The sequence below is a fragment of the Melopsittacus undulatus genome, chromosome 3, assembly GCF_012275295.1.
Source record: "Melopsittacus undulatus isolate bMelUnd1 chromosome 3, bMelUnd1.mat.Z, whole genome shotgun sequence".
Classification (NCBI taxonomy): Eukaryota; Metazoa; Chordata; class Aves; order Psittaciformes; family Psittaculidae; genus Melopsittacus; species Melopsittacus undulatus.
In genome coordinates, this window is record NC_047529.1 from 104,111,522 (window position 1) to 104,138,048 (window position 26,527).

The 26,527-nt window shown below is 41.6% G+C and overlaps 1 protein-coding gene across 3 annotated transcripts in view; it reads right to left on the reverse strand.

Moving 5' to 3' along the window:
- The window catches only part of ESRRG (estrogen related receptor gamma), a 456,497-nt gene that overhangs the window by 351,854 nt on the left and 78,116 nt on the right, over window positions 1-26,527 (reverse strand). The window contains exon 1 of one of the 3 annotated variants that reach the window (XM_034060949.1): window positions 26,181-26,289. The exons of 1 other annotated variant lie outside the window; for it this stretch is intronic. The gene's annotated coding sequence lies outside the window, so the exon portion shown is untranslated. Of the gene's footprint in view, window positions 1-26,180; window positions 26,290-26,527 lie in introns of those variants that run through there. One more of the 3 variants, XM_034060950.1, reaches the window with a different exon arrangement.

The following is a 26,527-nucleotide window of genomic DNA, read 5'->3' on the forward strand; positions in this document are numbered from 1 at the left end:
GCAGGCTTTGCTGCAATAAGAGCTGGCCCCTAAGTAGATGTTTCTGTAACCATTTAAAGGCACAGGGTTTCTCCAGTTGCTGAGAATGGAGCTTGGATGGTTCCAGCATAAAGGCCATGTGAAAAGAGCCTATGGCACTTGGCCATGCTGCCCAGCTGTTTGCTAAATATGATGACAGGTGCCAGTTTTTCCATTTGATCGTGGAACGTAATACATCTTCAAACAAATTTTCCCCAACTCGCCTGCTGCAGTTACATTGCAGAGATTCAAAGAGAGGAATGTTGGTTGTTTTTTCCTCTGACACACACATATTGCACAGTCTTTGGCTGATATTTCATTATGTGCCTTTTTCTCAAAGCTGGTTTTAGTTGTATGTGTTAGTTTGCTTTTTGGTGCTATTGTTGGAGGATAATAAAGAGCTCTTGGGTAAAGGATTTTATTCTGGAGAAATTTAAAAAAGAAAAAAGGGGGGAAAGCTACTGTTTATAATTAGACTTAATAAATTTGATCTGCAATAAGGTCGGATTCTTTTCCTCTCTGTCAACTACTCCCTAAAGAGTGAGAAATAGTCCTATAATTTCTCCTGTTCTTAGTCTAACTACTTAGCCAAACCAAGGTCTTTCCAACTACTGAAGGCCAAAAAGACTTTTTGATCCAGTTGCTTATATAAAGGTCTTTAAGGGGTCAGGGCAAAATAAGGTGAAGCCAAAAGAATTGCCAGCACCACAGTTCCCTGCAAGAAGTCACCAAGACACAGAAAGCAGCAACTATAACATGAGCAACGAAGAGATGATGCCTTGAACTGGATGACAGGCTCCAAACACCAGCCATGCCAGATGCAGAGCCAAAGGGACTCAGATTCCTCCAGGGCTTGAGTGGCCTTGAGCAATGGATGATGACAAGATACAAGTCAGGCTGAATAACTTAAGGAATCAGTAAGAAAACAGGCAGATAACTAACTTGCCCTGTTATAAAGATGGACATAGCTAATGCAAATGGAAATAATTCAGGTTAACATTTTGGGCTTTTCATCTACATTAACAGACCAAATAGTAAACAAAGGAAGAAAGTTTGTGTTGGGCAGGAAATGAGGGGATTTATGTTTTTTCTCTCTGCCCTATTTTCATTTACAAATAGAAGAAACTTGTTTCTTTCTTTTAAAACAGTAAAATAGCTCATCAATTAGCAAAAAATAAGGTGGCAAAAAAAATCATTTTCTAAAGTATCTAAGAAACAATAAAACTAAGACTACAGTAGAAATAACAAAATGAAACATAGCTTAATCCAGTATCTTGAATATTTGTTAACCCTGGCTATGGCTTTTACAAGGCAGGTAAGTATATCTGTTGTCATTCTGTATGTAAGAAAACAACTGTAAAATGCCCCAAAGCCATGGAGGGAGTCAGTGTCAAAGACATGATTACTAGTTCAGAAGTTATCTGATTCGGGTCACATGGTGTTCCAAAAACCATACCTAAATATAGTATGCAAGAGATCTGCACAAAGAGCAATCCCATCATGGGAACACACTAAACTCTCCACAAAATTAATTAGGGTTATTTTGAGGCAACCAAACGAAAGTGAGGAGGAAGAAAACAGCCCTTGTCCTGCCCAGTTCTACAAGATGGTCACTGGTGCACCCAAGCCCCATTTTGCAGCCCAGGCACATGCTATGCTTCCCAGGGAAAACTCTGCATGGCACTAATACGGAAGGCTGATGGAAGGCACAGTGTGGCTGTATTAAGAAATATGGCTCATTGGGAAAGAGGATGATCCAGCAGGTAATGTAGGCATAAATCTCCAGGTAGGAAGCCAATACTTGGGCTTCTTCTGTATCTGGTAACAGCATCCTTCTAACAGAGAAAACACCTTTTTGGAAAGTGAAGGTCCATGTAAATGATGCCCCCAGCACAGACCAACACTCTGGGAAAAGCTAATGCTTCCCAAGACAGAATGAGAAGAAAATTCCTTGTTAGAAGTTGTTACTACTGAAATCTTTCAATTAAGATTGCCCCTTGCCAGGGAAGAGGATTCTCTCACGAAATACAGACTCTAAAGCTAATTCTAACAGCCTTTCTATGTTCACACATCAGAAGCAATCTCATGGGAAAGTGTGCAAAAGACCCTCAAAAAGCAGAGGAGCAGGAGAAAGGGAGGAGCATTCCTTGGGTCTCTTGGCCCTTCTCTGTAAAGTAGAAATGCTGAACACCAAACTGCCATTTGGCTTCTCGCCACCATAGACCTACAAGCTGATTTCAGCAAGTTTCACAATTTTTCTATAAAATATATATTTATAATATATATAATATAGATTACATATATATAAAATTTATATATACCTGTTCTAAAAAATAAAGTCTGCTTGTGGATGTCATGCGGAAGCTCTTAGGATGACCAAAATGACCTGTTTACCTTTGCATCACCTTTGTTCCTATGCACAGGGGGAAACCCCATTCTTCACTCAGACATTAGAACAAGCAAGACAATCTCCATATTACCTTGAAGACCCAGGCAAAGCTGAAACAGGGGCTATGGAGAGCAGGGGAGTGCTGTGTCAGCGGGTAAAGAGCAGGCTCTCAAGCCCAAACCATGTGGCAGGTGCTCCAGAAGGCAGGTAGCGAACAGTCTGAGCACGTATGGGACACAAACTGCAAATTTCGGCTTGAACGCTTCAGGCTATTAGCAGGTGCTTCAGGCAGTCATCCAAATCAAAGTAAGAAAGTGGAAAGAGCCAAATGCTGGTTAAAGAGGTTTCCAAACGTGAAAATCCCAGTGCGGGCAGATAAAGCAATCCCCTGGTTGTGGGAGTGGGATAGTAAGGAAAAGAAGACACAAAATATATGCATTTTTCTGTAAAAAAAAAGCTGTGTTTGGGATTTTACTATCCTGTACTCAAGCCCCTGAGATGCAAATGTTGGCTGGGATGCTGAGATCAGCAGTTTTATGTCCTCAGATGGTTAGAGACAAGGCAGAAAAGAGCTGGCAATTGGGGCAAATAGAGGGCCTATTTGATAACGCTTCACTTGAGCGTGAGAGGGTTTCCCCTGTGGGTATTTTGTCCCAAAGAAAGCTCCAGGCAAGTTTAGACTGCTTCATTACTTGTCACATCCAGAAGGTAAGTCAGTTAATGATTACACTGACTCCCTTTTGACTTCAGTTTCACATGTTTTCAACCCCAAAACTGCTCTCATCAAGTCAAAAACCACTTACAGCAAACAGAAATTAGGAGGGTACCTGCTATTTAAATCAGATGGTCACTTGAACACTATTGGTGAAGTTCTCCTCGCTGAGGGTTGCATCCTTTGCCAGAGGCTAGCAGGCTTAACAGAAGGAGAGAAACAAATTCATTTCATCAGAGTAAGATGAGTCAATATGTGAAGAGATACTTCCATCTGCTCCATGTTTCTGGTGACATGACATTACCGCATAATTTGGTATACATTTCTAACAGAATAGATGAAACAAGATGGTTTGCCAAGTACCATTTATGTCCCACATCTACAGGAAGTTCTCTCGAACCATTTCCAATGTATGGCCCTGATATGAAGAGCAAAGACTTGCAACAAAAACGCTGAAGGGAAAAACATGTTGCTGCTTATTTCAGAGAGTAATGGCACACACAGACAACTATGGTGCACTTCTGAAAAGGAATTCTGTTTCTCAAAGTGCTTTCCAAAGAGGCACATTTTGTCAGCTACAGAAATCACCAAAGGAACCTACTGTGTCCAGCAGCTCACAGACACACACAACTTACTAGACATAACCCATCAGTAGAGTGGCCTGTGCTGTTCCTGCATTAATTTTGTGTCCCTGTATGCTACCAGAGCCCTGGGACTTTCATGGTCTGTCGGCAGCAAATGGGCTGAGCCAAAAGGGAAGGTTCCACCTGACTAGGCCAGGAGGACCTATATTAAGCTTGTCTCAGCTGGAGGTCATTCTGCATATTTTGCAAGGCTGCTTTCTTGGTAGTTGGTCAAGCAATCAGTGTCCAGATATTAAGACTTTAATTCTTCTAACACCCATAATACATAGAATACTTCTGGAGTCCAGAAGTATAAGATTTTAATTTATTTGTTTTTTAATTTTTAAAATTATTGACCAAAGCCATTTCTTTCAGAGCCAAGCAGGTCCTTGCGTTTGTAAAGCAGTTGCTTCAGTGTCTCATTTCTAGTAGGCTTCCACAGTCCTGCAGCCAACAATTCACTTTCACAATTCCAAAACAGTTTTGATATTTCCTGACCAAATGGCTTTGCAGTAGAAATTGGTTTCTGCCACCATCTGTTATTACATAGTTTGGAAGTGCTAGCATTTTCCTTCAGAAAGGAAGAAGTTGGGGAGGATGGAGGACTCAATGGCCAATCCCAACGGAATTAGATATTCTGTTCCTTACTGACACTTTATAGGGAAAGCCTGGCCTATTTCTCAGCAGCTGTGAAATTGTCATCAGCAAGATTCTTCACAAAGCTTGGTGGCATATGGAATATATTGCTCACTTCTTAGTAGTGTAAAAACAACCTTGCTGCATAACTGAGCTAGGCAAAGAAAGCAGGTGCTTGATAAAAAACATCCATCATGCATCAAGCCTTTACAGATTTTGTAAAACCCTAGACAAGAATATTTTGGAGACAATTACGGGGTTTAACTAACTTCAGAGGTGGGACAGTCCATTAAAAACGAGCATGTGAAATCACTGTATTACAGGATAACATCCTATTCTGCCATTCACAAAGGTGACACATTCCACATGGAAAGAAAGTGTCATCTCCCTTCTGTGAGATATTAAAACTACAAGGGTCTAGTCTCCATCTCTGATGCAACAGGAGACTGTTTATTTAACATCAATTTTAGGTCATCTCTTTTCTGTCAAAGCCTGGCCTTATTTTTACAGCTGTGGACTAGCCAAGAAGTAAATTAAATTAATAATAATAATTAATAATAATAATAAACAACTCCCATGGCATCCTGATGAGCGTGCATGCTGAATTGCAAATACAGGGCTAGAATTTCAGGAGTTCAAGTTCTCAGTACAGAAAACACCCAAAGAGCAACAAGAGAGAAATAAGCTTGTTGAATTTACTTGGCTCTCAAGCGTGAAGTTTTCATACACTGTTAGAAAAAATCCACTAAGACAAACTGACAGAAAAGGGATTATGAAGAAATGTAGTTAGTGTCCCCACTGCTATGAATTCCACAGTGAACATCCATTTGGCTATCACGCACACACAAACATATCCATGATGTGTTCTGCTGTATCTAAGAGAATGGCCACAGCAGGTGAAACCAAAGGGCCACTTACACTTACAGGCTTGTTCAGGATAGTGGCAAACAGGCATACAGCAGCAATTCCCCAGACTGCTCTTCCCAACACCCATCTACTTGCAGCTCACAGACTCCCTTTAACAAAATACATACAATTTTTCCAGACTGCAATCTTCACTTGCAGGTACAGACTTTGGTGTTCTTTCAGAGCAAGGTTCTCCAGCTACATTGCACATTTCATGTACTAAATGAGCTGTTACACACTGATATGGAAAAATCCAGCCTGCTGCCCTCATCCCAGAAGAAAGGACAAAACAAGTATTTGGGCACCACGTGCTGCTTGAACTACTATATGAGTCTTGTGTGCATGGTCCTGTGGAAAAGAGGCGTCTGTTGCAGCCATTACACTGCCCAGTGGGAAAGATCCTTCTGTGATGGTGGCAGTTTGGAAGTCCTGCCCTAGAAGTTACATTTTTGAGTGGCACATATACTAATAAAGCCATAAATATTGTTCTGCCACTGACAGGGCTCTGAAGCTACCTTTGAAATCTCCTGCCACTGTTACAAGAGGACAGAGTGGCCTTTGAGGAGATGCACTGCAAGACACAGAAGAAGTACCAGCTACATGAACAATCATGGGACAGTATATACCTGTCACCTCCCCACAGTAACACAGCGAGAGCATCACTGCTCTTCCAGTAAAGTCCAAAAAACTACCTGTTATTCAGAGTTCAATATGTTTCCTATTTATGCACCTCCTTCTTGCACTTGTAGCTACTATATGCTTTATCACCAGGAAAAAAAAAAGAGGTCAAATGAAAGAGTCAATGTGCAAGAACAAAAGTCTCTCCTAGCAGTTTCACACTCTATTCATGTAACACACAAACCAGAATTAATGCAGACTAAAGAATACTGTCTAACTAAGCAGGCTTAAACAACACTTAGCTCATTTATAGTGCTTTCATCCAGAAATCTCAACATATTTCACAAAGGTGTGCAGGCTGGGGAAGAGCCAGAATGCAACACACCCCCTGACTCACAGGCATTTGCTCTTTCCATTACACAACATCACTACCTCTAGGTATGAGCACACTTCTCTTATAGTTGACATGGGAAGATGAATATGTGCATCAAAGAAATGGTTTTTTTTTTTAGTTTTTCTATACACTGATTGCTTTTAATACCTTGTCTCAAACACTGTGTATTTCAAACTAATAGCTTACAATGCACCTATGCTACTACTATATGTAGGAGTAATACTTCAGGGAAGATGCAATCCTTCTTTCCATTATAGTAGGAAAATGGACAGTAATCAAACTTAAATGCCTCTTCTCAAAAACCTTATTCTTTTCCATTTATAAAGGAAAAAATAGGTTTAAAGATTAAGACAAATTAAAATTATGATGATAGAGGAAACAAAAAGAAAACCATGAAGAGTTTGACAGAAATAGGAAAAAGCCAATCCTTTGCTCCAAAAGAGATAAGCTTGCAGAAATTATTACAGAAGCAGAGTTTCATAACAAAATTCAAATGGCCAACATGGAACAAATACATATTTGGAAAGCTCAAAGTGTTACTTTCAGTGTGACCTGTCAAAATCAGTCTGGAGAGCAAAGCGAATCAATAAAACACACTGATGTTCACCTGCATTCTGAAATCACAAAACTACTCTTTCAACAAACAAGTTTCAATCCTTGCTACTACAGTGAGAATCCCCAGTAAGACCCCAAGAGATGCAGGTAAATACCAGAGTTACACCTATGAAACCACATCTCTGATTTTTAAGTTAGTATTAAATGTGGAATATTTAGCATACATCAATGTATATGGGCTTCTGAAGAAGGAAGGTAGTTAATATAAACTGTGTATGAAAAAGAACATGTCAAAGCTTTCTGTTTTTTAAGGTTTGCAATTAAAATAGTATTAGTTAGAACAAAAAGGGAAAAACCAACCAAAATTTTACCTCTATTCTCTGCAGCTAGAACTGCTGGCTCATGAGTGAGTTTGCATAAACTTGGTTCAAAGGAGACAAAACCAGCATCTTTTTAAGCTAAAGATTTTCACCACAAGACACCTAAACCAGGTTTAAGAGTGGCCCTAAACCTGGTCCCTCAGTGTTCACCTAAATTAGCTTCTTTTTGCTTCATTCTATTTTCACGTATGTATAAACATCCTGAGTTTGCTTGCTCTGCACTCCCAGTCTGCCAGCCAGATTCCAGGGACAGGAATGAAAATGACCACCTATAAAAACTGTACTTCTGTGTGAAACAAACTTTACAGCAGCAGAAAGACTAAAAAGCTCAGAAGTTCCCCATGGTCTTTGCTTATTAAAGCACACAGCTTGCCAACAGTTTAGTGTCAAAGAACAGGGCACTGGCTTGCGTTTCTGTGCAATGGGAAGTGCTAGGGTAATCCTGCTTCTTTACATTTCAGATCACACTTTTCGTGGAGAAAGTCAACAACACTGGGATGCTCAAAACCACCCTGTACTATTACATGGAGGATGCAAGATGCTTGCTGAGAAATAGTGCTGACACCAGAATACAGTTGATTCAGCATGAGTGATAAAGGCATATTTTTGGTCAGCTCAGGCAACATTTGATTAAAATATGATTAAATTCTCATTAGACTTGCTTAAAAAAATCACTTTACACCCATCCCATCAGGCTGCACCATTCCCCATCTTACAATAAATTCCACCACCAAAAAGAAAGGGGTAAGTTTCTGTTCAAATGAGCAGAGGCAGGGAAAGTCCTTGAAAACAGTAATGCAAGGAAGCAGAGGGAAGGATTTGGTCAACTGGCATTCAAACAGAAGCCTCCTGCTATTTCCCACTGAGAAGTAACAGTAGCTGGGCTATAGATATGTTTGTCAAACATATCTATAGCAGGGATAATTAAGTTAGTGCAGCAAACTAGGTACATGCTTTGAAGTGTTCCTGCAGTTGTTACACTAACCTTTCTTTCACCTAGTAGGTTAAGCTCCCCATCTCCTCACACATATTTGCAGACTCATGACCTATCCTCTGTCCTCATTATCACATCGTTACCGATAGCAGAACATCTTAGAAATGATAGTCAAAGATTTTATTATAAGCAAAGGAGACTAATAGAAACCTAAATACAGACTTCTGTCACAACAGAATAACCAGCATGTTATTTCTTATGGCTCCTTTTTGTGAAGTAGGTCACATACTTTACAAACAAACAAGTATTCCTACAACATAAGTATTGCTATTCTTTCTTTTCCGAGGCCTCTTATAATAAACATCCAAAATCTTGATCCTGTAACTAGAAAAACTGAGGAAAAAAACATTCTTGCCCTGCTTTGCAAAAAAGCCCCACTGACATTTGATTTTCCATATTGGTATCACTCAAAACAACAGGGTCAAAATACAAAATGGAAAGCTTTAAACCCCCTGTCTTTGGCAGTATTGTTTTTTATTCCATAATATTAATAGCAGTGATATCTTTCCTGCAAAGCTCAAACTTAACATGATGCTGAGGATTCTGCTCGTCTGTGCTGGGGTTTCTGTCACCATTGAGAAGAGCACTGCAGGAATATATGGAATCTACAATGATAACAAGACTGATTCCCACTGATCTCAGCAAGGCCAAGGCTTTATCCTGTATGCTTTTCCATACAGCTGGAGAATGATTTCATATGCAAAGATCCTCACTTACCTACATTCTCCTATAGATCAGAGTTCTCTGCTGCCTGTGCTTCATCCAGCTCTGGAGGAGTCTATCACTAATCTCACCTTTTCTACATTAGGTTGCTATGAAAAAAATATATTATTACCTTTACTTAAATCAGTGTATTTTTAACGAGGATAAGACCCTGCACACACAAAGACAGTTTCAAGACAGCAATTTGTAGCCCAATAGATGGGATAGGCACATGCACTCCTGAATTTCACTCCACACAGAGGTAACCAGCATTTAATCCTGAGCAAGGGACACAATCATAATAAAGATATACATGCCCTTGTGCCTCCTCTATTATACAATTTCTACGTATTTTGTCAGAGAACCCTATGCTTTGGGTATTTATAGGTCTGAGAAATCCTAGTTCAGATAAGAGCACCATTAACAGGGCAAGACACTGCTCTAACTGTCCTTGTAGTGCCTGTCCTGTGGAAACATACAGGCCAACAATTTCCAGCAACATCAGCTACTTGGGAAAAAACAGAAAAAAACACCCTCTTGCTGCATTCGCTTGTTGCACCTTTGCCTTTATTTCTAAGTTAATCTTTAGTTATGGTTATTGCCCCCACTATTTCATTCTGCAGGACATATCTAGCTGGCTGAAGTCATACCTCCATTTTATATGAAGGCAAAAAAAAAATCTCAGCTGTAGTCCTTTACCTGTACCCATAAAACAACCCATAAAAATGCCTTAAAATAGGTAAGCAGCAGACTTACCTCCTGTTCCTCAGCTGCTTGCAGAGAGACAAAGCAAAGAAGCAGGATGAGGCTCAGAAGCTTGCCCCAAAATTAAGACCTCTTGCTTTTATGACAGCTCTAATCCCACTCAGAAGCAACATGTCACCATCACTGATGTGAAGCCCACAGCCTGGCAGGGACCCCAGTGCATTGAGCCACTGTTGGTACCAGGAAGCAACAGAGACCAAACTTCTTCCTATGTGTAAACTCCAGATTCAATTTTCTGCAAGATTACTCCCCAGTAATTAAAAGGTTCTTTAATTTATCCTTAAAAGCAAGTCATGATGAGATCCATCAGAATCGATCTGTTACCTTTTACTTCTGCGTGTACCATGAGTGTGCATGTCCTGTGTAATATGGCTTTACCAGATGAACACTGGCAATATTTTCCACTAATTGCAAGAGTTACTAAACTGAACCTTAACTAAAATTAAGTTGACTATTAAAAGCTCAGTGAGTAACCCAGCAAACGGAAGCGCTGTATATAGGATTTAGCAAGCACGCAAGTGATCTGGCAACCACCAAGGCACAATATTTGCTGAACTTCCTATACCTCAAATTGGTTCCATACAATAGTCATCCAATAGTCATAGTTCATTATGTTTGAATGATTTAACACTCCCAATACCAGTTCTCTTTTGCAAGTTGCCAGAAATGGGTTTCTTTACATCACTTTACTGTGCTATACGTAATTTGTGCTTGGTTTTATCACTCTGTATAACATCCTCGTGGAAGTGCAGGAGCAGATCTTCTGCAGTAAAAGGCATAATACAGCAAGATGGGAACACTCACAAGCCTGCCCCTCACAATTTTCATGTCACTGTTTGTCCTGAAAATGCCAAAGAGAGATTATGTAATCCAAAAGTATAAATAAAATTATGAAAGATGTGCTCAGGAGCCAATGCTTGTTTATATTAAAATGCCAAAATAAATGTGTAATAATTCAAGTATGCTATTCTGAAAACACAAGTTAGTGGATTGAAAGTTACAGGTTAGTTTATAACACATACTCTCCATTAAAATAACAGATCTCCCTATATCAGTTTTAAAAATACATGAATAATATTCTTGGCTATTAAGATGCCATTATCATAGACGGTCCTACAAATTTTAGCTACGTCAATGTAACACAACTAGGTTTTGTAAGGAACACACATAATACTTGGTATTACATGTTAAGTTTATTCATTATATATAGGCTTTTTATGATTGCAGTGTCTAAATTTTCAGAGTGTAGTTTATTTTGTACTTGCATAGTTTCTAAGCTATACAAATGTGGTTTACATTCTGTATTGTTCTCAGGAATGTACACATAGAATCATAAAAGGGTTAAGGTTGAAAAGGACCTTAAGATCATGTATATATAGCAAAAGTGACAATAAATAATATTAAGGTTGCACATATTTTAGCCATCTTTGACAAAATAGGGAACTAGAAATTCTCTGAGAAAAAGTTGTCTCTTTAAGGAGAAAAGGAAATGGTTTTATCTGCTAATGTGGACAAAAGGTATGGGCAAATGCCTGTACAACTTATTCAAGTGAAATTCTAACAGAACACCTAAATACTACCCCCATCAAAATTCCAGTATTTTAAAAAGAGAAGGTCAAAGTGAACACATGCAGAGTTACATGAAAGGGTTAAAGTTATTGATGAAAGACTATTTGCTGATAAGGATGCATCTATTTGAAATAAGATAGCATCCTGGACTACTCGAACAAAAGTCTACAGAAAACTGATAAATCAAGGAACTGAGCAGGATTTAAACAAACAACAGACATGGCTGAGAACACATGAAATGTCACGAGTACAGCTGAGAAATAAGTGATGGCACAGGACCACTTACTCAGCTACTAACAAGACATTATTTGCTCTGGCCTCCACAGAGCGAGACAGCTATCAATCCAGCCACAGCTCCTGAAATGCTCGAGGCTGCAGCCCTGCAGATGTGGTGATTGTTTCTGGGTGTGCACACAGAACACCCCAATAAGTGAAAAGAAACCAAAACATCTGCCCTGTATCACAATCAGGTGAAATCTTGAGTGACTACTTGAAGATGAAAATTCTTCCTCCTTAAAGTGCTTCTTTCCAAAACTGCCCTCCAAGAAAGCCTCTTGGAGCAATAATTTTGCATCCCAGTACCCAACTTTCAGGTGCTCTACATGTGTGATACCCCTGTGTCTTGTGCAGTACCATCACATTCACAAGTGGCCATTGCACAGAAAAAACAGGCCACACTCATCTGAAATCCCACTTCTTCTCTAGGACCTACGTGTTTAAGCAGTGATACCCAGATTTCTTTGTTTTGGTATCTTTTTCAAGATTCCCAGGCTGCTCCTGAAAGAAACCTTCTGGAGGGTTCTTTCCTTCAAGGGCACAGCTGGAGGAAGTGAGATACATCACACAGAAACCCACTCTGCAAGAGGAGCTCGTGCTTTCTAAAGTCTGTTGGGATGTGGGGGGAAAGACAGGAGCAGAGAAGCTTGACCTTGTCAGGATGGAAGTGCTTGTGAATATCCAAAGCAGCTCTTTGGCCACCTGGGAAAGCTGGATATTGAAAACGTAGGCACTCACACAGGTTAGGCAACTACTGAGGTTAGGTGGAAGTTCAGTGGGGATATTGAGGATCTCAGTTTGGGCTTTCAAAGCCTAAATCCCACTTAAGTCCCACTTAAGGCATCTAATCCTTTTGTGGATGTGGGCCTAAAGCTGTGCCAGGAAGGAGAGAGTCTATGCATGCAAAAGCTGATGGTCAGTGACAGTCTGATTCTGTTAAAACTAAAATACACTGAGAATGACCTTATTTTGTACAAAGGAATAATGCAGAATAATCAAAGACGTGTTCTAGTCACGGAAAGTTAATGGAAAGTTAATGCAGCTGATACAGATCACACTCTTGTCTTTAGACCCTATGACAGTTTTGCTGACCTGGAGAACATTATAAACCATAAATCATGGGTCTTCAATAGCCCATGAGAAGTACATTTGGTAATGTTCAAAAGACAAAATTATTATAGGAGTCCTCAAAAGAAACTTCACTTGCCCACACCGGCTTGCAGGTAAAATTAGAAAGGAGCAGAAATACATAAAACACTGCAATGCTTATATGGAGTTAATAATTTAAAGAACAATATCCTGTCATTCAGTGGCCAACGAGTTTGCCATGCTCCATGAAATTAAGTTGGTTTGGTTCAATTCCTGGTAGCCAGGAGTCCCCCCAACAAAAGCTACCCATTTATTTCTTACTTACTTGCAGTGCTGTTGGTTGTCTCCACCATGAAGTGTGATGGACACAGATACCAGTTTACCCTATTCCCTACCCGTGGTACCTCCATATCAAGACTGTTTTGTTTTTTAAAGTATAAAGTGTCTGTTCTTTCACCACTTGAATTTAGTTGATAGGACTGCCAATATGGTATTTTCATATACAAAATATATCTAATTGCAAAAGCTATCTTTGCATAAAAGTAGTAGATTTTAATGTTGATCATGAAAGTAGATTTGAATGTCAATCATAAAGTACAACTTTTTGTCATTATTCTATATTACTGTGCTTATAAGGGAAATATCATTAATTATTACTATTATTATTATTATTATCTTAATGGTAGATATTTCTGCTGTCCCTAAGTAGGCACTGTAACATTTCCCTGACTGCACACACTGCGATTTCTCCATGGGTAAAATGCTGAGGTCTCCATTTTGGGGATTCAAGTACATCTTCCCAGAGCTCTGCTTCGAATGGGAATTCTGGTCTAAGTCTCCTGCTACTGCCCATTAACCAGCACCTGAACTTTATCAACTGGGAAAGAAACAAAGGGATTTTCCTCCCAGTCCTTCCTATCTGCAGATGGGCAAAGAGCTCTGGCAGCTCACCCACTAACTCTGACAAAGTTTGCGTTACAAAATCAGTATTTGATGTTAAACACAGAAAAGTATGCAAGCACGTGTCACAGATCTTGAAAAACAAAAGATGCTGTGAGCAAAGGAAAACTACCCACTGCCCCATGCCAGCGAAGTCCAAGGAAACACAGTGCACTCCTTCCTTCCTTCCTGAACACTGCGTTATCCCTCCAGAGTGAAACCGGTTTTCTTCCACCAGGCACGACTCATATGTCCCCCACCTGGTTTTCAAGGGGTGTAGGAATTACTAATGCTTCCCAATGATGTCAATGCTAAGGAGACCAATGCAGTTTCTCCAATTGACTTGGATACTGGCCTCAAGTCTCATTGTGCTTTCACCTGCATTTTACTTTCAGTTCTGGATTCATCCCAGAATAAATATGCAAAGTCAAGGTGGTATCTGTTCTGTCCAGCCACCTCCTCTCTTTTGGTAAGGTGTTAATATACTCACAGGTCTGATCAACTTGTAACACTGACACAGACAAGCAACAGAAAATATTTTGCAGCTTGGCATGTATTTTCTTTTAAATATTCCTGTTTGAGTGCTTTTGTTTTACTTCTCAAAAGTATTTGTTTTCAGTAGAAGTCAGCCTATTTTTGCCTGCTGTTAATCTATGTACAAGCTAAATCTTACCTTTCCAACTCACACAAGCAATCGCCCCCTCTGTCTGGCAAGGCAGCTCGGCAGAATAGGGAAAGCAGGATTTGTCCTGCATCTATCTATGCATTTTAGTTGCAACTTGTGCTCAACAGACACTGCTCAGAGCTGTAACCGATTGATAAGAAACTGTCTGAAATACTTCTGATTGAAAAATATACAAACCATAATTACTGATAAAACAGCATAGGATGTATGTGACATCTGTGAAATACAGAAATTACCTAGAAATATAAAAAGAAACAAAGTTCCAGTCTAGAACTCTTACAGTCTATGCTTTCCGAATAATATATATGTCATGACAAGTAAATATGCAAAACGGTAAGTCAGTAAGGTGACAGTGCTGTCTACAGAACAGAAAGGGTTAATTATTTTGAAAAGGTTTAGGGAGCTATGGGAGTTTAGATTAGCATTGATTTGAATAGTTATATTAAACAACGCAGAAGTTATTTTTGTTTTCCTTTCTTATTGCTGACCATTCCTACCCCAGGTTCCTCTTTACAAAGCACAGGCACAGCAGGCAAATAGCACCCAAGAACATATGAAGGGAGAGATATTAGTGGAATGCAAGCAGGCTTGGGAGAGAGGCCCTTTTATGAAAAGAAAGTGCTTAAGCAGGGACATTTGTGCCTCATCTATGTGTGCTAGAGAGGTCTGGTGAGCGCATGCCCAGGGAGGAGGATTTGGTTATGGTTAGAATTTGTGAGTGACAGCCATGTGACAGCTGGGAGTCAGCAAAGATTTTGTAGGGATGGAAATTCCTGAGATAGGACACACGACTGCTCATGAGATCTGCATGTGCCTATCATCATGCTATATTATAATAGCTGACACCATGGTTTACCAGTTCTCCAAAAGAGAGGCTATAAATTAGGAAGAGGATTTGAGGAATGGTGGGTGAGAAATGAAAGTCATAACACTCAAAAACGAAGGCATAAATATAACTTGTTTTCATGTTATCAAAAAAAGCAAAAAAAAACCCTCCAACCAAACCCACAACACTAGTGAAACTTTGCATTTCCACTATTTATCTTTAGTGGCAAGTTATTATTTCCTTAGAATATATATATTTTTTCCTTGCTAACATATCTAGAAAGGCCTTGGTCCTACAGACACACTTGATTTTAAGTACGTGAATAATCCCCACTGATTAGAGCTATTCCCACATTCTCAAGATCAGGGCCTAAGTCACAATGTACAATTAAGCAGAGGCATTTCCAAAGAACTGCTTCATTTTCCCTTCTGGGGGTCCTACACTAACATGAAGAAGCCAGTGGAGATGTGCAGTTTAACTCAAACCTGGAAAACTGAAATGCTTTCCCTTTAACACTGAATCCAAGCCAATACAGTATCACATGACCTTTACCGTAATTTCTATTAAAATCATTTCATGTCTGGTTGCTTCTGCTATCCTGGCTCATTTGTATTGTTTACAACAAGTCATTGCTCTCGACAGTTAGTGGTGGCTGAATCCATGGTTACCAGTTTTTACATTCACTGGTTAAATGGAATGCAGCTCTTCAGTGGGGTTTCATGGAGAAAGCTCTTAAGAAACCACAATCCAGCTATCAATCAGGCTAACCTGGGAGAAATTAATCTGATAAACAGAAGTATCGTTGTGTATGAAAAATTTATTGAAAGGGAGCTCAAGGCTTTTATTAGTCGCAGTCGCAGAAGTGGGCACGTTCTGATCAGGCTTAATGCACAGAAGACTTAGGTTATATGGTCTATGTCTGACATTCATCCATGTTGTGCCTTCTCTGGTGCTCACTGCAAATAAAACTATACAGTTTAAGGCTTAATATATATATGTATACACACACATATATATATATAAATCTCAAACACTTATTTCACCAGAAATGTGCTCAGAATATAAATGGTGCTTAAATACAGGTTTAACCAGACTGCAGTCCCGGCAAAGTAACTTAAACAGACACAGACAAGATAGTAAAACACAAAACAGACAGCCTTGAGTAGAATCCAATTAAGACAAAAACCACCCCAAACGGTGCAACGTTGTTAATGACTAAATTAAACCTGCAAACAAATATATTTTATTGCTTCCTAAGAACAATATGCACTAATTCCATTTGCCCTGTTATTTATAGTTTGGCGTAGGGTGGGGTTGCCAAAATCAGAAAGCAAAGGAAAAACTTATTTGCAAGATGGACACCCTCCCCCCCCGCCAAAATCCTTCAAAATGCCTAAAAACATAAGAAAAGTTCTCTATAGTTTGATGGCTACAATAATTGTCCCATAAGCTATATGACAGCAACAAATAGTTAAATCAAACATATTACTACTAGCTCATCTACTGCAAAGTCACTGTATCAGAAGCCCGAATTGATTTGCTTCCTTAGAACAAACTGAAAATGAATGTAACATAACATCTGAGGAAAAAAGGACAGAAAATCCCTCCTGCCCTGCTAATCAGATACTTTATGATGGTCAATTGCAGCTTTGCACCATGCTATTGTTGCCTATATCGTACATACTTACAGGTTCTGGGTTCTTCCAAGAGTTTGGTGCAGTTTCAAGGACAAATGTCTTAAGGAAGTCTTTCTACTGTGCAGCAGTGATCCTAGCTCTGATCTCATTACATAAGCAAAGTGCTACAGCTGACAATATAAAGGAAACTTCCTGCGTGAAGAAGGAATCTTGGAAAGTCTCAGGGTTAAAAAGGCTGCTTAAATGTGCTGCTTGATTTGCTCCCTAGTTGTGTATATACACAGTAGCAGCTGATCTCTGTTTGCAGCCCTGCAGAAAAGAAACCTTTGCTGAAAACCAATGGCATCACATTTCAGTGTGGAGCTACTGCCAGGCTCTGGAGAGCAAAGCAACCTTTGACAACTTCACCCAGTTCCAATCACTGCCGTTTGCTGTGTGTCCTACAGGACTTTTTGAAGCTGTATTATTTACTGTATCGCTTTTATTAACGCTGCTCTGAAATTCCTGCATCCCAGGCAGGCAGAATACAGGCAGAAGTCTCCCTCACTGTAATAGGAGGTTTTGACTGTGTCATGACTGTGAGCTGCAGAATTCACCACAATATATTTTGCTTTGCCTTGATTGTGGCATTTGCAGATGAGAAGCTGTTAGCTGCGCTCAAAAGCATTTTCTGCCTTAGAATTGCTAAATTAAGTGCAACAGGCATCCTGTTTATCCTAAATTCATCCCGAGCCTGCCTTGCATCAGTCACACACTTCTCAGTGTTGGGTTTTTTTTTTCTGATACAGAGTACAAGTCAAAATATTTGGGGAGTGGGAAGGGGCTGCTTCTTTCATTTAGTATCTTACCCAGAGCCTTTTAGCATTGTTCTCCCCTTGGACTAAAATCGTGGAGCACAACATCCCAAATCCAGCAAAGTTTGGTATTCTGACCAAAATCCCAGTGTGACTCCAAATATCTATGCTATATATGTTCCATATATATACACCAAACATATAATGCTATTTGTTATATATATGTGTTATATATATCCAGAGCCTGCCAGGGATGGGCAGAACCTGCATCCGCTTCTGTGGTTTCTTACTGCTATCCAAGTAAACTAATAAGACCAGAAAAGCAACATTTCAAAAGAATACATCTGCTAGAGCTATTTCAACTCCTAAACCGGGAAGCAATACTCCAAACACATCCTCACATTTGATGTTAAGGAAATATCAATAATTAATTCAGATTTAGTTGTTTCACCATTTAGCCCAAGGTGATTCTCCAAAGAGTAACTGGGACCATGCATTCCCCCAGCAAACGGCCAGAGGGTGACTGTAGAGCTTGCACACTGCTTTCCAAACGGGACCTACTTCTCTCTCCTGGATAACCAGCAAACCTCAGAAGAGTCCACTCTCAATGCACAATTACGGAGTATGCTTAGGAGGAGTTACGGGTTTTTTTCCTGGGCATTTGTAAAACAGATTATTCATGACCTTCTTTTCCCCTCAGGCACTATGACTATTCTAGCTACTAGTATATTGCGTGTTATTTCTTTAATATTTTGAACTTTATTTCAAAGGACAGAAACCAAAACTGACAGTACATTGACAGCATGCTCTATGATTCAAACAGCAAAATAATTGAGATCCTGTGGATGCACAACATCCAAGTGTGCGTTCGCACATTGTACATGCACGCGTGCGTCTCATTCACAAGCACAAACAAGTTTAAGGGTTTGTGGCCCAGTTTTCAGAGACAGTTCAGGGCCTCACCTCCCTTTGATAAAAAGTAAGAACAAGCAAAATCTGATTAGTAAAACATTAAAAAATAAAAGATAGGCACCATTTATAGCAGGGTAACCATACTGATTCAGCATGCACTTCCACCCACATGTGCCTCTCTCCTTTGGGAGCAGGATCCTATCCACCCCTGGACTGTGTCATATACAAGAAATGAAAGTGTGTGGTGGCACTACCAGGATTAATCTTGATCATCTCCCCAGAGGGACGGTGCAAGGCACCGAACTGAAATGCTGGCTAGGAGGCTGGGCTCACTGACTGCCTGCATCACCTCCGTGACATCACCTCACCTTTCTGTGCCTTAGCTAGCACAATCACCTTTAACTCTGGCTGCAAAAGCAGAGTTCCTGTGCTGCAAGACAGGGATTGGATGTCGGAGAAAGGTAAAGGGCTAAAACCTGAAGTTGTGCATCTAGGTCCCAGTTGTGGCATCGGAAGGGCTATAACCTTGGGCTGCCTGCTCCTGGTGTGCCAGTGCCCAGTCTGCTGTCTGGACTCCACACACCACACTCTCAACCTTTGTCCAGGTCATCTCTTTCAACTGTAGTATGACAGGAGAGGGATTGAGGCTTTTTTTTTCTGTTAAAAATTCAGCACAGAGTGAAACAAGCTCTTTCAAGTGTCTGCATAGAAAGGATGAGACTTCAGAATGCAGCATGAGAGTATTAATCTGACCGTATTCAGCAATCCTATCTTACACAGCCCAACTGGCACTTGTCAGGTGCTGGAGAGTGTCCACACCACGGTAGACTCCACTTCTCCTTACTTCTCCTTTATTATCATGTCCTACCCATCCCTGCTGGGTCAATATGGACCCAGGGACACAGCCACCTTCTTGTATGAACGTATACATAGATTCTGACCACAGGACACACAGGAATTGCCAAATGCCTCTCCCCAGTTTTCCCAGCTATACCTCAGCCTCCCACATTCTGTCTTCTTTTTCTCTCCTTTCTGATTTTCTCATTGCATTTTGTTTTCACAGCACCATATCCAGCAGGGAGCATACTAACAATTCAAGGTCCATTTTCCAGCCTTCAGAGGACAGGATAAAGTAGTCTGACTACTAAAGAGAGACCCCCAGAACATGTTCGGAGAGGATGGGGAGCAAGACCTAGGTGAGAAATTAAGAGGAAGTTTATCCAAGGTATCCAGAAGCTATAAATCTCCATCCCTGCTCCACCCATCCCCAGGGTGGCCCTTGGAAACCAATCCCACTGCCTGCTCTTCTGAAGTCTAAGCTAGTACTGATGCCCATCATGGGCCATGCCCTGCCTTCCTGAGGTCCATCAGTTGTTTCATGTTTAATTAATTCATGCAGGTCTTAAAATTCAAAGACATCATCAAGAGGAAGTCATTTGAGGCTAAAACTACTAACAAGTAGAGCAGCAAATTCTCAGTTTAAGCATCAGTCTCTGTTGTACATTTTAAAAACCTGTTTCTAGGAGTCAAGTAATGACAGTCCAGATTTCTCTCCTAAAAAGAGATTTCTGGCTCTTGTAATAAAAGAGGAATGACTGAAGGGAACCACAATAAAACAGAAGCCAGTGACACTTTTAAAAGTCACACTTTTTAGCTAGTCTCACAATTTTCAATAACCAGCAATGGTTTTTAATTACCAATTTCTGAACCCAATAGGAGCATGCAGAATAATGAGAGCTACACCCAAAAGCACCTTCAAAGCCAGGCTCAAAGAAGCACATCCTACCTGTTTTATTCAGCAGTCCCTTAGGATTTTGCTTAATTAAGACCAAAAGGCCATTCATCTAGACCTGCCTGAGCTCTGCACAGATGCTGAGTATGTCCTATCCCCAGTCTATCCACATACATATTAACTGTGATTACTCGATTTTCTTTTTATCACTTTAAGGCATTTTGATCCTCATCAACGTATGGAACACCTTCCTCATCCTCACACACTGAGTGGCTACATTATCCTCATTGAAATTCCTCCACAAAAGTCACTTCTCCTTTTGCATCTATTAAGGCTTTAAATCAAGACTAATACGATCATCAGGAAATCTGTGTGCCTTAAGCTGCTTGTTGCTCCCATTAGCAGCTCTGCACTACCTGATCGTTCAAGATTCTCTTTCCTGTTGTATTTACTATGCTCACATTTTGTGCTATGTGTACAATTAAAATTGTTCGGATTTTCATACCACTCTTGTCTTTCATTTGCTTTCTTAAAGTACCCAGCATACTTTTAAACCAATATAGGTGATAATATAGATGTATATATCACCATGGAGGTATCACAATAAATTTGACATTTGGTATAACTCATTCAAGGTATCTAGATCCAATTTAAATACTTTCTCAATTTTAACCAAGGCTTCATCACCAGATGAACTTAAAAGAAGGTGTACGACTTCATGCTATGCTGGTAATCCACCCTAACTAGGAAATAAATTTTCAGTGATTAAGTTGAATTGTTCATATAAAAAGCCAGCTTCAGCTTTTTACCCATACAAAATAGCTTGGAAAATATATACTGCATGTGTTTATTATAGCTACAGTTGCTATGAACATCTATAACTCTCTGACAATTTCTTTGATTTATGTTCAAAAACATACAGGGCATGAAATGATGCCTGCAACCTTAAATTTCCCTCAAGAACATTGTGGGGAGAAGATATATTCCAAAACATCATGTTAGATTCCTTGTTATGTCTCCTTTTTAAAATAAATGTATGATAATCAATTACACATGCTTCAAAGCAACTGCCACTAGATTCCCCAACAGAAAAGCTGTTTGAGGAAAGTTCCATTTTCTTTCCCCTAATGGTTGAGTTAGAAGAGATCTTGCTCAGATATTAAAGGAAAAAAAAAAACTAAAACAACTGTATCATAAAGGATAGGCCCTGCTCAACTTGTATATGCATGCACAGGTTTGTGCTTGCCTACACTTGACTTAGAACAAGGGTTTTGAGAAGTAACATCTCCACTGATCAACATGCTAACAAAAGCATGTGTGTGTGAAGATCTCACACCTAATCTCCTTGTCATATACGCTTGTAGTAATCCAACTGATGTCAAGAGAATGACACAGATGATAAGTTAATGTATCAGGCTCGACTTTCCTTTCAACCTCAATATGCAAAACATTCCTTCATGAAGTCTACCCAGCTGTAGCTTCACTAGAAACAGAAACCTGCAGATGTTTATGGGAATAACAATTAAGCTGAATGGCATCTCTCTGCCATTAACGCGGGTGCACGTAAGACTGGACTTCACAGATCTGCCTGAATTCCATGCAGAGCCTGAAGTGCTTGTTTTCTTCAGGATACTGAGGTTGATGGGTTATATGCCATTAACCAGTGAGCATAATATGGGTACCTCCACAACCTCATGACTCTGGCACAGGAACAAGGGCAGCATCCCTGGGCAGCATCCTTGTCCACAATGAGGAGACCAAAGCACATGGCACCTGGCACAGAAAAGGTCAGGATATTTTGTTTCCCCTGCAAAAGGTAGTTTGTGCTGCCTGGTAGCAGCATAGGGAATGGAAGCTCCCATTCCCTATGTACTAGGTATTTATTGTCTTGGGTTACACCCCAAACTAGGCAGCTGGCAAACAATAGAGAAAAGCGAACTGGATGGGACAAGCCTCCCTAAGGAGGACTGACACCTAGAGGCATTGAGTTTCAAGCAAATACGGAGTAAGGTGGATCCAAGACTTGTTTCAATTAAAGTAAAAGCCCTCTTCAGCCCTGCAAGTGTGCACCATTTTTGTGCCCAATCTGGAAACAAACAAATACACTCATTCCACCTTTTTGTTTGTTTGGAGTTTCTTGCTGTCTTCCTTTGAAATAAAACGTCAAGGAATGAAAAATTCACCAGAGAAGAAATACTGGCTTGCACCCTCTTTGGAGTCCAGCACTGTTTTATCCATTACTAATAAAGCCGAGGAGGAGGAGGGGAGATTACTGGATGTGCATGCCTATTGCCCATGCAGCCCCAGCTAGATAGCATCAACAGTTGGTCTATTTTCACAGTGGGAAATAAGCAGGTACTAGCTGTATAGGAATAATCAGGAGGAATCTAGGTCAAAATCAAAGCAACACTGCTCTGTCCATTTCACAAAATTCACATGCAAACACAACACTCACTTGAAAACAAAGAGCTTGTTTGTAACATTTATCTCTCTTCAATGCTTCAGTGCTAAACAAGTGTGTAGATGTCCGCCTACCTTGAATAAAAGGCACTACTCCTTTCCCGGGACTTTGGAAAAGGCATCCAGGATTATTCAGAATCAACATCAAAATGCAATATTGGGAAATCTGACAACCATTCTTTCAGAAAGGCAGGCTTGAAAGGGTCTCTTGTTCGTGGGTAAACCTTCAGTTAGTTTTTCTAGTACCGGTGGTTCAATCGAAAGGTTTGCCAACTGCCCCCTGGAGAAAACTGGAGATCTGCATTTAAATGGAGATATAGTATTTCCAAACGCACGGTACCTGCGAGGCAGATACTGTCAAGGTTTCTTAGTGAGTGGATCTCAAATTGTATTAGGTACATTTCAGTACTGTAACTATCCCCATTTCGTAGGGCTGGGGCTATTTCCATATCATTTTTCTGCATGCGTGCTTTGTAATATTTGTCCTGATAAGCCAAAATTAAAGCCTCCCATCCACAACAAAGCCCTCACCTACCAACAAGAAGGAATTACAACCTGATGTATAATTTTCTGATATGGGCGATGAAGGCTATATTAGATAATCTTAAATAATTGAAAACTCTGATGACTTAATCGAGTAGTGAGCTTGGTTTACAATGCAGCCAATTTAGAGCCATAAAAACACTGTGTAAAATTTTTATCTTGTGGTTGACCATTACATATCCTATTTATTATTCCAAAGCATTTCAACAGCACTTTTTTCCTTCAATAATGTGGATGCTGGCATTTAGCACCCCCTCACTAATAAACACATGTGATTTTCTTGGAACAGCTTTAGGAAAAAAGAAAACACAAAAATTAGCAGATCACTACAAAACTGTTCTTTGTTGCAATAAGCATCTTTTTACATTCTGACTTGAACCGACTTCGGGTGCTGCAAAATACGCTTGGAACCACCAAGATTTACATATAATAAATCTAAGCCATATAGGTGCGTTAAAAAGATGGGTGTAACAACTGATACCGACACATCAGAGAACCAGATAAAGGGGAAAGAAAACCAAAACCTCACGAATACTTTGCTGCTAATGTACCCGAGTTCAAAGAGCAGCATTCCTCTTAGGAAAATGTCTTCATTTTCCTATCAGAAAATCATCCTAACCTTCCAGAAAAGTTTTTGTGAGTATACAAGGAAGGCAGAGGAGAACGCTTAGAGTGCAAAAGACACTCGCGACGGGTTTCAGCCACACAGGCATCAGTCCAGGCAGCCGTTCTCTGAAATTCAGGTTGCAATTGCAATGTCCCTGTAAACAAGGTTACAGTGAACGGCCCGAGATATCCTTCTCAGCAACACCTTCACCAGGAGCCCTTCAGCTGTCTACTTAGTTTGTTATGCCTTATCTCTCAGCCCTGACATCTTAATGCTGATTCAAATTCAGGATTCAAAATGAAAGATGAAATATCTCTGAGATCACTTAATATTGAAATACCATTGCAGTAATAAGTGGTGCCAGAGCTGGAGATACGGATATAGTACTCTAGTGGTAACCTTTTAATTTCTGACAAAATACTAGGGAATAACTGTGATACTGCACACATAGTGACTGCAGTCGTTTTGTTTTCCTTATTTTGGTAATGAATGTCATGCTTACCTTCTTATGCCCCTGGCAAGATTTTAAACTGTGAAGTCCTCTACAAGGAGCTCTGCCAGGTTCCTGGACAGCCATGGAACCCCTTGCACCACAGCCCCACATCCCCAGTGCACAGACCCATAGCTACCTTGATGCTCTCAAGACACGGAAGATCATAACCACGAGTCACTTCATCATTCTAAGGCTTTGGCTATTTTCAGAGGAAATGGAACGCACACACCATGTGTAATCTAATGTAGGTTATATTGTAAACTACTCCCATCCTGAAAGTGACCCAAGGTATGCTACACCAGAACATTTTGTCCTCTGAAATAAAACAGGGAAGTAACACTAGAATGCATCAGGCAACTTTTACACTTTGTATTTGAGACAGGGTGGATAATAAACGCTTAAAACTTGGATGCTTTTATACAAAGGACATTTTCCTCCTGGCCACAGACAGGCTGACGGGGGGTGGGCATCTGTTTATGGGCTGGGTTATGTTTGATGTTAGTCTCCTATATATTATGGAAAGATAGGATGGGGCAGGGGGGTGTATGAAGAGGGTATGGGGGAGTATTACAGGAGAGAAACCCAAAACCCCAAGCTGCACAGTGCCTGTCTTCCCACACTCCCATTCACCTTCATTTTCCTCTCCTTTATATTCTACTCATTTTTACTTGCCTCCCCCATTATTTAGTCATCTCCTAAATGCAGTCCTTTCTTTGCTATCATGAGAAACATGTTAACTAGACCAAGTACTGGGAGTGCTTCTCCTGCAAGCACTTCAAAACGTACCTCCGGACCACTCGCCCCTTCGTAGCATTAATGCATGCGGGAAAATAAAAATAATTAAAAAATAAAATAGAAAAAGGGAGAAAAAATCTTCTCCTCGCAACCGGGTCACATTGAGGCTCCCCCCATCCCCCCGCACCCCCTTATCAGGACCCAAAGCAGGAAGCGCAGAGGGATCACGCAGGACAAGGAGTTCTCTTACTTTTCCTTCGCCCCCTCCGCACCCGTTGGCCCGGCCGCGACTCCCGACGCCACGGCAGGAGCGGGGCAAAGCGCGTCCCACATGGCACGGATGGGCGGGCAGAGAAGGGACGGGAAGCGAAGGGACGCCCGGCAGCAGAATTCCCACCCCCCGTCCGACGTGCAGGGCTCCGGCCAGGCCTGCGCGGCTCCCACGGGTCGCTCGCAGAAGTGTTCCAGGAAGGAGAAAGCGGCGGGGAGGGGGACGGGACGGGCGCAAGCAGCCCCCCCCCCCCCCCCTTCTTTCACTCACACCCCATCCTCTTCCTATCCCCCCCATCCCCAAGGCCTCTTCCCCCTCCCTCCCCCCCCCCACCGCTGCCCGGACACCTCGGGGTACCCACTAAAGGGCACCCCAGCGGAAGAAAGGCGGGGGAGGGGGGGCATGAGCAGCCGCCGGCACAAGCTTGGAGAGTCCGGTCCTCCTGACCCGCTCGCAGCCGCTAAAGCCACCCCGGGACCCCAAACTCTTGCTGGCCAGAGCCTCGTCACTTCCCCGGCGCTCCTGACCCTGGGCTGGGGGGGGAGGACAAAACCCTCCGGGGTAGGATCTGTCAGCAGAAAACAAAATCATTCTCCCTCCCCCCTTTTAACCCTCTACCCGGCCCGACAGTCTTAAATAATCATCGGAGAAACGCGAAACACTGAGCCCCGGGCAGCCGGTGCTGCCATGCGGCTTTTTATGAGGGTGATTTGGGGGTGGGGGGGAAAACACACGGGGACGACCGACTCCGAGCAAGTGCAATTGACAAGATCTGAAGGTGGAATGGGGGGAGGGAAGGGAATGGGGAGGGGGGGGAAGCACTGCTGGAGCAAGCGGCTCGTCTCTGTGCGGAACCATGCCCCCCGCTGCAATGTCAGCTCGCGGAGGTGCGGGGTGGGGACGGGGAGGCCCCACTTTACCTGGTCAGCTCAGAACCGCAGGCAGGCTAGTCAGGTGAGTCGTCGGGGATTTTAAAGAAGCCGAAGCCGGTTTCTTTGCTAGGAAAGTCTACAACACCATGCAGGGACATTGCAAAATCTTTACACACGCCTCCTTTAACCGGGCTCCCGCGACCTCCGCCGGCGAGGGGGGAGCCGCCGGCGGGCTGCAGGCCGCGCTGCGCCGCGGCGGGCGGGCGGGGGGCGCGGGGGGCGGCGGCGGCTGCGGGCGCGGCCGCAGCGAGGCAGAGGCGGCCCCGGCCGGGCGAGAGGGAGCCTAGACCCCGCTGCTCCGGGCCCGGCGGCGGCCCCGGGCCTCCCTGCCGCCT